Source organism: Elephas maximus, chromosome 22 (assembly GCF_024166365.1).
Source record: "Elephas maximus indicus isolate mEleMax1 chromosome 22, mEleMax1 primary haplotype, whole genome shotgun sequence".
Classification (NCBI taxonomy): domain Eukaryota; kingdom Metazoa; phylum Chordata; class Mammalia; order Proboscidea; family Elephantidae; genus Elephas; species Elephas maximus.
Window position 1 is genome coordinate 72,213,689 of NC_064840.1, and position 12,265 is coordinate 72,225,953.

A 12,265-nucleotide genomic window follows, 5' to 3' on the forward strand; every position below is an offset into this window, starting at 1 on the left:
AGGAAATGTATCCTTTCTCCATTAAGAATTTCTGATAGTCAAAAAAAATCACTCTCTGCCTCAACTTCTCTTTTCTAGTAAGTAAATAATGTGATCTAATCAATGAGGAGTCCTGGTGGTACAGTGGTTTGGCTGCTAACCAAAAGGTCAACAGTTCAAATCCACAAGCCACTCCTTGGAAACCCTGTGGGGCAGTTCTGCTCTGTCCTGTGTTGTCACTATGGGTTGTAATCAACTCAACCGCAACCGGTTTTTTTTTAGTCAATGTATAATGCTCCTGCAAACGAACTACAGATAGTTGTTTTTTTTTTTTTTTTTAACATCTCTAAGTAAGTCAGGGAGCAGTAGGTAACTTAATTTAGAATAACACTTTTCCCAGAATTGCAGGTATCCTGGAAGCCTTTTCATCTAAGTCACCCATTGAAGGGATTCCTTCTATAATACCCTGGGAGTGGCCCAGATTCACACACTACTTTACTATCTCCAGTATTCTAATTATTACAAAGTCCTTATGGGATGGGGCTGGGTTAGGGATACTTCTAACAGCTTGCTTCTCCCTCACCAATATCCATGTCGTTGTTCAGTGCTATTGAATTGTTTCCGACTCATAGTAACACTATGTACAACAGAAGGAAACACTGCCTGGTCCCTGGTCCTGCGCCATCTTCACAATCTTTGCTGTGTCTGAGGCCATGGTTGCAGCCCCTGTACCAAGTAGCTATATACATGGAGTGATATGTACGGGAGCTTTATTTTGACCAAAAGGAGGTGGCACAAAGAGGATACAAAGTGAATGGAGATGATCTCCCATCTAGGCCTTTGGCTTGGTTGGAGCCCGAAGGCAAATAAGGATTAAAGGCTAGGAAACAAGGACTCTGACGACAAGCATGGTGCTGTGGGACCCACTGACTAACGGTGGTCAACAGAGAGCCTTTCGCTGCAGTTCTGCATGGAACCCAGCTCCGCCACAACCCCCTGAAGCTGGGGGGGCTTTGGGAGTACCAAGCAAGAGCTCCTTTGCACATCGTTGGGCCTTATTTGGGACTCTATGCACTGTAGCAAGAATGTGGCTCCTTCAAGTACCTTTTCAGGCAACAGACATGGAACATGGAAAGACAGAGTGGGAAAAGAAGAAGGTAACATATCAGATGCCTTGCGGGGACTGATGTGGACAGCCCATTTTGTTAGCACATATGAATACTTCAAAATTCCCAGAAATATTTTGACCGGGAAGGAGGGAGCCAGGGAGGCGGCTTTGCAAGGAAATGCCTGTGTGTAGAAGTGTGGGCAAAATAGGAATTCTGGCTTCCTGACGTTAAAGTCGATCCAGGCGGGTGAAGCCAAGCAGCATTTGGGCTACGTTTACGTAGAACCACAATTGCTTCCTCTGCAATATAGGCTAATTAAATTACTCCTCGGGTCCTAAAAGCACGAGGGACAAATGTGTTACTAAGCCTCTTAAAGCTGTTCGGGTTTTTTGTTTGTTTTTCCAAAAATTATTTTAAAGTTGGCAAATCGCTTTTTGTCAATAGAAATAACTAATGAATTTTTTTTCATGATATAAAACACATGATAATCTCAGGCAATATAAGCAGTGGAAAATAAAATGAAAGGCTGTCACTTAAGGGAAGGGTGAGCATATAATCTACCGTCCAAACCAGGAAACCTTTGAGAGCGACCAAAAAGCAAACCCATTGCCGTCGAGCCGAGTCGATCTCCACTCATAACAACCCTATAGGACAGAGTAGAACTGCCCATAGGGTTTCTAAGGAGCACCTGGTGGATTCGAACTGCCAACTTTTTGGTTAGCATCTGAGGTCTTAACACTGCGCCACCAGGGCTCCTTTGAGAGTGAAGGGGGTGCTATTTGTTATTATGCTGGGACAGAGGACAATCACAGGGACTGTTCTGAGTCAGCTGGGACATGAGTTACCCTACCTAAAGGTGACTTGTGACCAGAAGGGCCTGCATGGGCACTGTAATCAAGTGATAACGCTCGTGTTTATCCAGATGACCTGGAATGCAGCCTGAGCTTAGCGGGGCACCCTGAAGCCTGCTTCTGCCCTCTGATGCCACCCTGCCCCTTGACAACAATTACAAAGAAAAAAAAGCACACCACAGACTATTCCAGAAACCCTGAAGAGTGATGTAGATGTTTCTTATGGGCTTTCTTAAAAGGAGGATGTAATGGTTAAATGCTTACAGACAACATCCTAAAATCCTTCTGGCCCAGTCAGTCTCCCCAAAGTCTCCATGGCAGCAGCTTCCCTGTCTCCCTGCCTCATCCTCTGTCCACACAACTTTCTCACAGCTATGCTGCTCTGTTCCTCGCTTTCCCGTTCTCCTCCTTCTCCCCTCAGATCTGTTCTCTTCTCTTCTGCCGGCCCCTCCCTGCCATTTAAAACGCCATGGGGGAGAGGAGGAGATTGGGAACGTGTGTGCATTAACTTGTTGTGTGCGTTCATCTCGCCTTTTAGATTCTCAGGGCAATAAAAATACAAAAATAACAATCTGTGGCAGAGAGCCTGATGGCCCGACTTGGAGACACACTGGGGGACTGGGGTTCAGACGGAGGGAAGAGTGACAAGGGAACTGACAATTACTGAGCATGGCCATCTCTGGGGTGCTTTACCCACACAGTGGAGAAACAGAGCACTTCCTGTCTTAGTCTGAGGGCCGAGGACAGTAGATGCCATGTTCCATGTGAGTGGTGAGACTGACCCTACCATGGAAATTATGAAGTATGGTAGATGATTCACTCACAGTAAGGGTAAAAAAGGGCCAGGCTGTTGGATATTGAAGGGGATTTGTGAAGATTAGTTATTTGGAGAGAGCTGCCTGTGTGCTTAGGGCCCTGGTAGCACAGTGGTTAAGACCTCAGGCTGCTAACCAAAAGGTTGGCAGTTCAAATCAACTAGCGGCTTCTTGGAAACCCTATGGGCAGCTTTACTCTGTCCTATAGGGTGACTCTGAGTTGGAATTGACTTGATGGCAACGGGTTTGGTTTTTTTTTTTTTCTTTGCTGGTGTGCTATGAGTCCCACCCATGCCTGCCTCTCACCTCAAGCAGAGAGAAGGGGCTTCAATGGACCACTCAGAAAATGCATGTCCCCTGCATCTAGATAGGCACCGTGCATGTGGATCTGACTCAGGTCTGAGGACTCTAAGGGCCAGAACTCACTGTTTTGATAGCAGAGTGTAACAGCTCGCTGAGCTGGGAATCAGCCTGGGTGCCCAGAGTTTTCTGGGGGCAAACAGGTCATGAGTGTTCCTGGTCGACCTGAAGTGGTGAGCCCATCACAAAGCGAAAGCATGAAGACTCATCTTAGGACTGGTCCACGTGGCCCCCTGGAAGAGCACCAGCCTGCAGCAGAGAAGCTGGAGCTGCCTGCTCTGCTCCAAAATGCTGACTTTAATATTTCTTACAGAAAGCACATGATGAAATGAAGAACACAAATGAATCTGCAGAATATACTAAATAACATTCGCAGACAAATTTCTTCTGAATAAAGTCACTCAAAGACAAGCACATTACAACATGTGATTCAAGAGAGTGGTGAAAATATAATGAACAAATATTACCTTGAAATGCAGACAGAAGCAGTTAATACACTTAGCTACTAACTGAAAGGTTGGAGGTTTGAGTCCTCCCAGAGGCACCTTGGAAGAAAGGCCTGGTGATCTATTTCTGAAAAACCAGCCATGGAAAATGTTATGGAGCCCAGTTCCACTTGGACACACGTGGGGTCTCCATGAGTCAGAGTCAACTTGAAGGCAACTGGTACCCATAGAATGCAGACGTAGACGACACGATTAGCTTGAGGTGGCTTCAGACAGAAAGTATACTGAGTAACTGTGGAAATTAGAACATAAAGAACAAACAAAAATGTCTTAGCTTTCTAGTGTCACTGTAACAAATAATACCACAAGTGGGTGGCTTTAAGAACAGAAATGAATTGTCTCACCATTTTGGAGTCTTGAAGTCCAAATCAGAGCAATGGCTCTGGAGAGGGTCCTTCCATGTCAGTAGCCCCGGGCATTCCTTGGCTTGTAATTCCTCACATGGTCTCTTCCCTGTAGATGTCTGAGTCCATTTTGCTATTTCTTTTTCTTTTTTAATTGCTGTAAAAATACAGATACAACATTTGCCAATTCAACATTTTTTGTGTGTACAATTCAGTGAGACCAACTATATCAATCGTGTTGTGCAACCATCACCAATACCCATTGCCAAATTTTCCATCACCATAAACAGAAACTCAATGCTTCCCAAACAGTTATTTCCCCCTTTCCCTTCCCTCCTGCCCCTGGTAACCCCTATCACACTCTGTTGCTATACCTTTGCTCATTCTAGGTATTTCGTATGAGTGAGATCATATAATATTTGTCCTTCTGTGATTGACTTATTTCACCCAGCATAATGTTTTCAAGGTTCAGTCATGCAGCAGTGTGTATCAGGGCAGCTTGGTGCTTCCTCAAAACGTGGAACATAAAGTTACCATATGACTCGGCAATTCCATTCTCCGGTATATACCCAAGACGCTTGAAAGTAACAATGGATACAAACACAGGTACACCAATGTGCACTGCAGCACTATTCACAATATACTGCTAAAGGGGGAAGCAACCCAAATGCTCATCAACAGATGAATGAATAAACAAAATGTGGTATATACATGTGTATATACGCAATGGAATATCTTACTGTTTTTATAAGACATCACTCAGAAGGGATTAGATTTAGGACCTACCCTATTCTGATATGCTGTTATTAACATAACAAAAAGAAAACCCCTATTTCCAAACAGGATCCTATTTACAGGCATAAGGGTTACAACATAACTTTTTCTGGGGGGAACACAATTCAATCCATAACAGTAAGGAAATTCAGAGTAAGCAATGAAGACCTTTGTCATGGATTGAATTATGTCCCACCAAAAATTGGTGTACTAACTTGGTTAGGTAGGCCATGATTCCCAGTATTTGTGGTTGTCCTCCATTTTGTGATTGCAATTTTATGTTAAAGAGGATTAGGGTGGGATTGTAACCCAGCTCTTACCAGGTCACATCCCTGATCCAATATAAAGGGAGTTTCCCTGGCATGTGGCCTGTACCACCTTTTATCTCTCAAGAGATAAAAGGAAAGGGAAGCAAGTAGAGAGTTGGGGACCTCATACCACCAAGAAAGCAGCACCAGGAGCAGAGCACGTCATTTGGACCTGAGGTTCCTGCACTGAGATGCTCCCAGACCAAGGGAAGACTGATGACAAGGACCTTCCTCCAGAGCTGACAGAGAGAGAAAGCCTTCCCCTGGAGGTGATGCCCTGAATTTGGACTTGTAGCCTACTAGACAGAGAGAGAATAAATTTCTCTTTGTTAAAGCCATCCACTTGTGGTATTTCTGTGATAGCGGCACTAGATGACTAAAACAACTTTAAATGTAACCCAAACAATGACTTTATTAAAAAACACTATTAATGTAATACTCTGACTTTGAGTTGAAAGGTGGTTTCTTAATCAAGGGTGTGGCACAAGATAGGTGATACTTTTCCCTACTTTAATTATACATCAAATGACTTTACACTGTTTGTGATTTTAAAATCATCTAATGCCTACCACAATCAGTCATTAACGATCCATATCTCAGTGTCCTATACAACTTAGAAATTTCTATTTCTTTAGGTCACAGACTTGTGCTTCTTTTTTCTTTTCATGCTTCCACTTTATTTCTGTATTTTGCAGGCCTTCATTAGTTAATACAATTAATAAATTACTCTATTGCCCATAAATCCACTGAAGCATGTGTTTCTCATCTAGTATTTCTCCTGGAGAACAGCCTTTGGATTCTTGCTACTTGGTAGGACAGAAATTCAGTCAAAATCTATCTTAGAATGCTTTCAGGGTATGAGGCTGGGGTAGAAGGGAAGATAAGAGGCCAGGCAGCTCGGCTGAGGCACTGAGATCATTCATGCTGTCCGGTGAGTTCTCATGAAAGGTTTAAAAAAATTCCTTAAAGAAACCAACAAGCTTTGTTCACATGCAAGCAACAAAAGACCATTTCTGGCAGTATGGCAGATAGGGTAGTCAGATAAGCCTCTTTTAGAAGAATTCACATAAAGATGCTAGATTTATGTGTATGTAAGTGTGTACATATGTGAATGTCTACACATGTATGGGAGACCTGGTGGCACAGTGTTTAGGAGCTCCACTGCTAACCAAAACGTCAGCCACTCCAATGGAGCAGTTCTAATCTGTCCTTTGGGGTCGCTATGAGTCGGAATCAACTCAATGACAACAGGTTTAGTCTGGTTTTTGTTTAGTATAGACTAACATACAAATGGGAAATCTTGGAGATTAACAGATACGGAGAATAGAGTAAAAAGGTCTAACATGTATCTAATGCCTCCTAAAGGAAAGAATAAAGAGAAAGGAAGAAAGGCAAACTTTGGAAAGACAATGATTGGGAATTTCCCAGAAATGTCTTAGATCCTGGAAGCCAAAGCAATCCCAGAAAGAGTAAAGAAAAAGAAATTCAGTGCCAAGACATATAGTAAAATTGTTGACCACCACAGACAAGGAGAATACCTTAAAAAAGCAAGAGAGAAAGGATAGATTGCCTATAAATTGGGTGACCATATATCACCCAAGTCAAACTGGGACTGTAACAGAAAAATGAGGGCAGGTGACAGACAGGCAGATACCCTGGACTCTCCTAGCCCCAGGAGAGAGAGGACTCATAGAAACCTTTAGATCCTTAGGTAATCCTGGTGCCCTCAAGTAGGACAGAGTGGACACTCTACCCCAAGGCCTCTACGTAACTCTGGTTGGCAAGCCCTGTGCTTTTCTCCCACTTTACCCTGCCCCTCAATAACCAGTTGCCAGTGAGTTGATTCAGATTCGTTGCAACTCCATGTGTGTGACATTCAGAAAGTCACCAGGCCTTTCTTCCAAGGAACCTCTTAGTGGAACCTTTCAGTTAGCAGCTGAGCGCTTTAACCATCTCCATCACCCAGGGACAGAAAGCCAAAAGCTCAGCGCCAGCTCTTTCTGCAGAGAGCTGGAGCCTTCATTTACACCCACTATAGGCCCTTATAGGCCCTTTTTTATATAGGCCCTGGTTCTGAAAAGCAAATAGCCTGGAGCTGAATGGGGTGTGGGTGGGCGGGGAGGGCTGAAAAGCAAATAGCCTGGAGTTGAACGTGGTGTGGGTGGGCGGGGAGGGGAGGGGAGATTTACTTCATATCCACTTATTCTGAAAAACTCCTTGTTCAGGAGTTTCGTCTATAAAATGAGAAAATTTAGACCACCATTAGATAACATTTAAGGATTCTTTCATTTCCAGAAGTCTGTAAATCAGAGATTAAATAAGAAACATCCATGACTGTGAGAATTGATGGAAATAGAAACGTGTCTTGAAAGGACACTTCAGGGAAGCTGTTTTTAAGAAGAGAATCATTTCTGAGTTGTAATCCTGTGGGAAAAACCAGGTGACCCAAAGACAGAAGATTGAGCTTGGAAACTATCACAAATTCTTCTGGGTTTTTGAATGGGGTAATTCTGATCTTACACTGACCTTGAAAAGCTTGGTTCCAGTGACTTAGAGCCCTGCTTCTCAAACTTGAACGTACACGTGGATCACCCGGGGATGTTGCCATGCAGGCCCTGGCTCAGGAAGTCGGGGTGGGGCCGGAGATTCTGCATTTCCCTGTGTCTGTGGAGCCCTTACGAGGAGCAAGGCCTGGGGTATTTGTAGTGGTGAGTAGCCCTCTGGTGGTCATGGTAGAGATGTACAGTCCTTTTTGTCCTAAAGCTGTGAATTCTTTTTCTGGGCATGTTAAAAAAAATTTTAAAGTAAAGCCACCCAGTGCCCTCGAGTCGATTCCAACTAAAAGTAAAGCTACCAACTGCTAAATCTCCAACCGGCATGATAAACAAAGCCAGGGTAGTTTATTAATTTGGGCTCCATGAATTGGGACTTTGGTATCCTTCCAGGCAGACCACACTGCCAGTGATCATCAAAGGGACGTGTTTAGTCTACTTAAGTGCTAAGGCAAATGCATTAAAAAAAAAAAAACTTACTAGTGGCTTTTATATAATGAATTTCTTACAAGTGATTAGTCTTCAGTTTATTAAAATTTTTAAAAATTCTCCAAGGCTTCAGTTTGATTCCCCTGTTCCCTGTCAGAGGCTACCATAAATTGCACTTCCTATAATGGGTTCCCTATTCCAGGCCTTTCCCTGAATCGGACTAGCCTGCTCTTTAATTAGGAGAAACACGTAATGCTAAATATCTTTGGGTGCTTCTCACTCTGTGCTTCCCAAACTGGGCACAAACGTTGACTACTGTCTGTGGCTCGAATTAAACAAAATCCATAGAAGACTTGAAAGGCATGCGTTTTTTGGAAACTTTTTTTTCTTTTCCTAGCTACAGTTGGGTTTCTTATTTTGAATGTCAATAGGCATATTTCCTGGCTTTGCCACGGAAATAGATAAATGTTTCAGAACTTATCCTTTTTTTTTTTTTTTGAGATAACAACAAAATTATGGCACTCTAAGAAGGAAGCTAAAAGTCCTACACCAAGAATGTACATATTCTCAAACTTGAGGCCCAGCTATTTTAAATAAACTGGCAACTTGTGTCACTTGATGTTGATACAAACCTTGACCTCATGTACAACCTGCTGTCACTAGACCATAGTCCTGAATAGACACCGGAAAGTGGCCCGGGGTTCCAGTATCCTTGCAAATGAACACTAATGGGACCCCACAACAGTTCCATTTCCTTTGTTTGCTTCCGTAGTATCATCACACCCATTGAGGTTACAAGAGTTACACAGATGTTACATGTGGTAGAAAGCTACCCACACTAATTCAAGCCTTTTACTTATCAGTTTTATAAAAACCACTAGTCATTAATAGGCATGGACTTGGCAGTTACTGAGAGGGCTGGTTGTGCAGATCGTATTAAAGGCTCATCTTATGGAGCTGGAAACCCTGGTGGTGTAGTGGTTAAGAGCTACATCTGGTAGCCAAAAGTTGGCCGTTCAAATCCACCAGGCGCTCCTTGGAAACTCTGTGGGGCAGTTCTACTCTGTCCTATAGGGTCATTATGAGTCAGAATCGACTTGATGGCAATGCATTTGGTTTTTTGGTTTGGTGTTATGGAGTTGGAGCCCTGTTGGCACAGTGGTTAAGTGCTTGGCTGCTAACCAAAAGGTTGGCAGTTCAAATCCGCCACCCCCTCTTTGGAAACCCGATGGGGCAGTTCTACTATATTCCTATATGAGTTGGAACTGACTTGACGGCAATGGTTTGTTATTGTTGTTGTTATTGTGGAGTTTGGGGGTCAGGGAGGCCTTCTCAATAATGGCTTGGTGAGAACAGATAATGGTTAATTATAGACATTTCTACTCCCTTCAAACCAAAAACCCATGGCCATCGAGTTGATTCTGACTCACATCAACCCTATATGACAGAGTAGAACTGTCCCATAGGGTTTCCAAGGAGCAACTGAAGGATTCGAACTGCTAACCTTTTGGTAGCTCACCTTAGCTCTTAACCACTGCGCCACAAGGGCTCCCTCTCTACGCTTAAATTTTCTAAAACCACTGAAAATTCCATACACATCTCTGATTCGGGAGCAGCATGTGGTTCACATGTACAGCCAGACATCGCCTGGTAATGGCCAGGGTGATTATTAGCTTACTAACCTTGATAGTTTTATTATGTTTAAAATGTAGAAGTTACTACATTTTAAATATAATAGTTTTATTATATTTAAAAACGAGATTAGTGAGCGAATGTTAACCACGCCTACCACCCCAAATATTGAATATCTCACTTTGTATTATTACGTTTAACTTCATTCTAAAAACCAGAAATATACTTAAGATCCAACATATGTGAACTCACATATGATTCTATCTCATACGTAACTCACACATGAGATGGAATCAATTCAGTCGGATTGCTTTCCTCCGCCGTCTTCAGGCCACCGAGGGACCAGCAGTTTTCACGAGGCAGAGGGAAAGGAGTGTGACACCTGACTATGTGCTGCAGTTTCCCTCCTGCGTCAGGTGGTGCCAGCAAAGGTGTGCACTCGGCCTTTGAAGTGGGTGGGGCAGAGGGACGAGGCAGCTATTGCCGGGAGCTGTGATTCAGTGTAGAGACAGGTAAACACCGAAAGTCAAGTCACTGAGGGAATGCAAAGTCAGAGCCAAAATAAGCATTATAAACTAGGTCAGCAATCCCAGGGGCCAAAGAAGGAGAGGAAGCTAAAGTAAGATGCCAAATGGGTTAGAAAAACAAAAAAGAAGAGAACCACAGAGTGAAAGTTTCAGGCAGGTCCCGAGGAGGCAGGTTTTGAGGGTACGTAACTACGTTTGTTGTTGTCGGATGCCGTCGAGTTGATTCTGACTCATGGTGACCCCATATGTTACATAGTAAAACTGTCCCATAGGGTTTTCTTGGCTGTAATTCTCACGGAAGCAGATCGCCAGGACTTTTTTTCCGTGGCACCATTGGGTGGGTTCAAACCAGCAACCTTTAGGTTAGCAGTTGAGGGCAAACCATTTGTGCCGCCTAGGGGCCTTGACTGCATTTAAAACTCCCAAAACCAAACCCATTGCCATCAAGTTGATTCTGACTCATAGCAACCCTATAGAACAGAGTGGAACTGCCCCACAGGGTTTCCAAGGGGCAGCTGGTGGATTCCAATTGCTGACCTTTTGGTTAGCCACCCAGCTCTTAACCGCTGCACCACCAGGGCTCCATGACTGCAGTTAGAGGAACTAAAATAGACCTAGCAGTACCTCCACCTCTGCCACACCGACATTCTCCTTTGGGGTTTCCCCTGAGGTACCTGGTCGAAGGCTCCGAAGAAGTCTGGAGCTTCCTGTCTTGGGTGGGAAGAGGCTTCCTGTGTCATTCCTGCTGCCTGTCCTGCCACAGTGGATAAGTGACTGGAGCTCTTGTCGCGAATCCAGCAGCTCAGGGTCAGCTGTGGGACAGTGCCTGAGTGTAGCAGAGATCTGTAGACCATGGAGTGGATGTTTTCAGAAGAGAGAAGCTGGAGGGAGAAAGCCACGGGATTGGTGGCCAGCAGCAGCTTGCAGGGCCCAAGTGGTGCCCTGGTTTCTGAGCTGACAGGTCAGTAGGAGTCTGAAGAAGAACCAACCTCTTCCACTGAGATGTTCTCCCCCAGAGAAGGACATCCATCAGTTCATGACTTATTTTGGCCCTTAGCACACCACAGGGGATTATAGAGTTCTTTCTCTGTGTCAGGAGCCTTGGTGGCACAATGGTTAAGAACTGGGCTGCTAACCGAAAGGTTGGCAGTTCAAATCCACCAGCCACTCCTTGGAAACCCTATGGGGCAGTTCCACCCTGTCCTATAGGGTGACTATGGGTTGGAATTGACTCCATGGCAACGGGTTTGGTTTTCTCTGAGTCATAGCTCCCTCAGGTACTGACCAGCTGCCAGGCCGCATGTTATAGAATAGGATTTTTTTTTTTAATTGTACTTTAGATGAAGGTTTACAGAACAAACTAGTTTCTCATCAAACAGATAGTACACACGTTGTTCTATGACATTGGTTAACAACCCCATGACATGTCAACACTGTCCCTTCTCAACCCTGGGTTCCCTATTACCAGCTTTCCTGTTCCCTCCTGCCCTCCAGCCCCTGCCCCAGGGCTGGTGTGCCCTTTCAGTCTTGTTTTGTTCCATGGGTCTGTTCAATCTTTGGCTGACGGGTGAACCTCTGGAGTGACCTTATTACTGAGCTGAAAGGGTGCCAAGGGGCCAACCTCTCAGGATTTCTCCAGTCTCTGTCAGGCCAGCAAATCTGGTCTTTCTTTTTGAGTTAGAATTTTGTTCTACGTTTTTCTCCAGTTCTGTCTGGGACCCTCTATTATGATCCCTGTCAGAGTGGTGAGTGGGGGTAGCCAGGCACCATCTCATTGTACTGGACTCAGTCTGGTGGAGGCCGTGGCAGATGTGGTCCATTAGTCCTTTGGACTAATCTTTCCCTCTTATCTTTAGTTTTCTTCATTCTTCCTTGCTCCCGAAGGGGTGAGACCAGTGGAGTATCCTAGATGGCCACTCACAGGCTTGTAAGACCCCAGATGCTACTCACCAAAATAGAATGTAGAACATAGAATGGGATATTCTTGAAGGAGAAGTATATTGTTACAGCAAACATTACTGAGTCGAGGTGAATAAACTAGGTATTTTGGTCTCTGTAGAGTGGCAGAAGCTTCCCTGG

The 12,265-nt window shown here is 44.2% G+C and overlaps 1 long non-coding RNA gene across 1 annotated transcript; it reads right to left on the minus strand.

The window, feature by feature from the left end:
• Positions 1 to 3,635: 3,635 nt before the first annotated feature.
• On the minus strand, positions 3,636 to 11,021 carry LOC126065944 (uncharacterized). The gene is made up of 3 exons (XR_007514959.1): positions 10,861 to 11,021; positions 3,965 to 4,121; positions 3,636 to 3,852 (listed from the first exon to the last, which is right to left on the minus strand). It is a non-coding gene; the product is annotated as an uncharacterized LOC126065944 (long non-coding RNA).
• Positions 11,022 to 12,265: the final 1,244 nt, after the last annotated feature.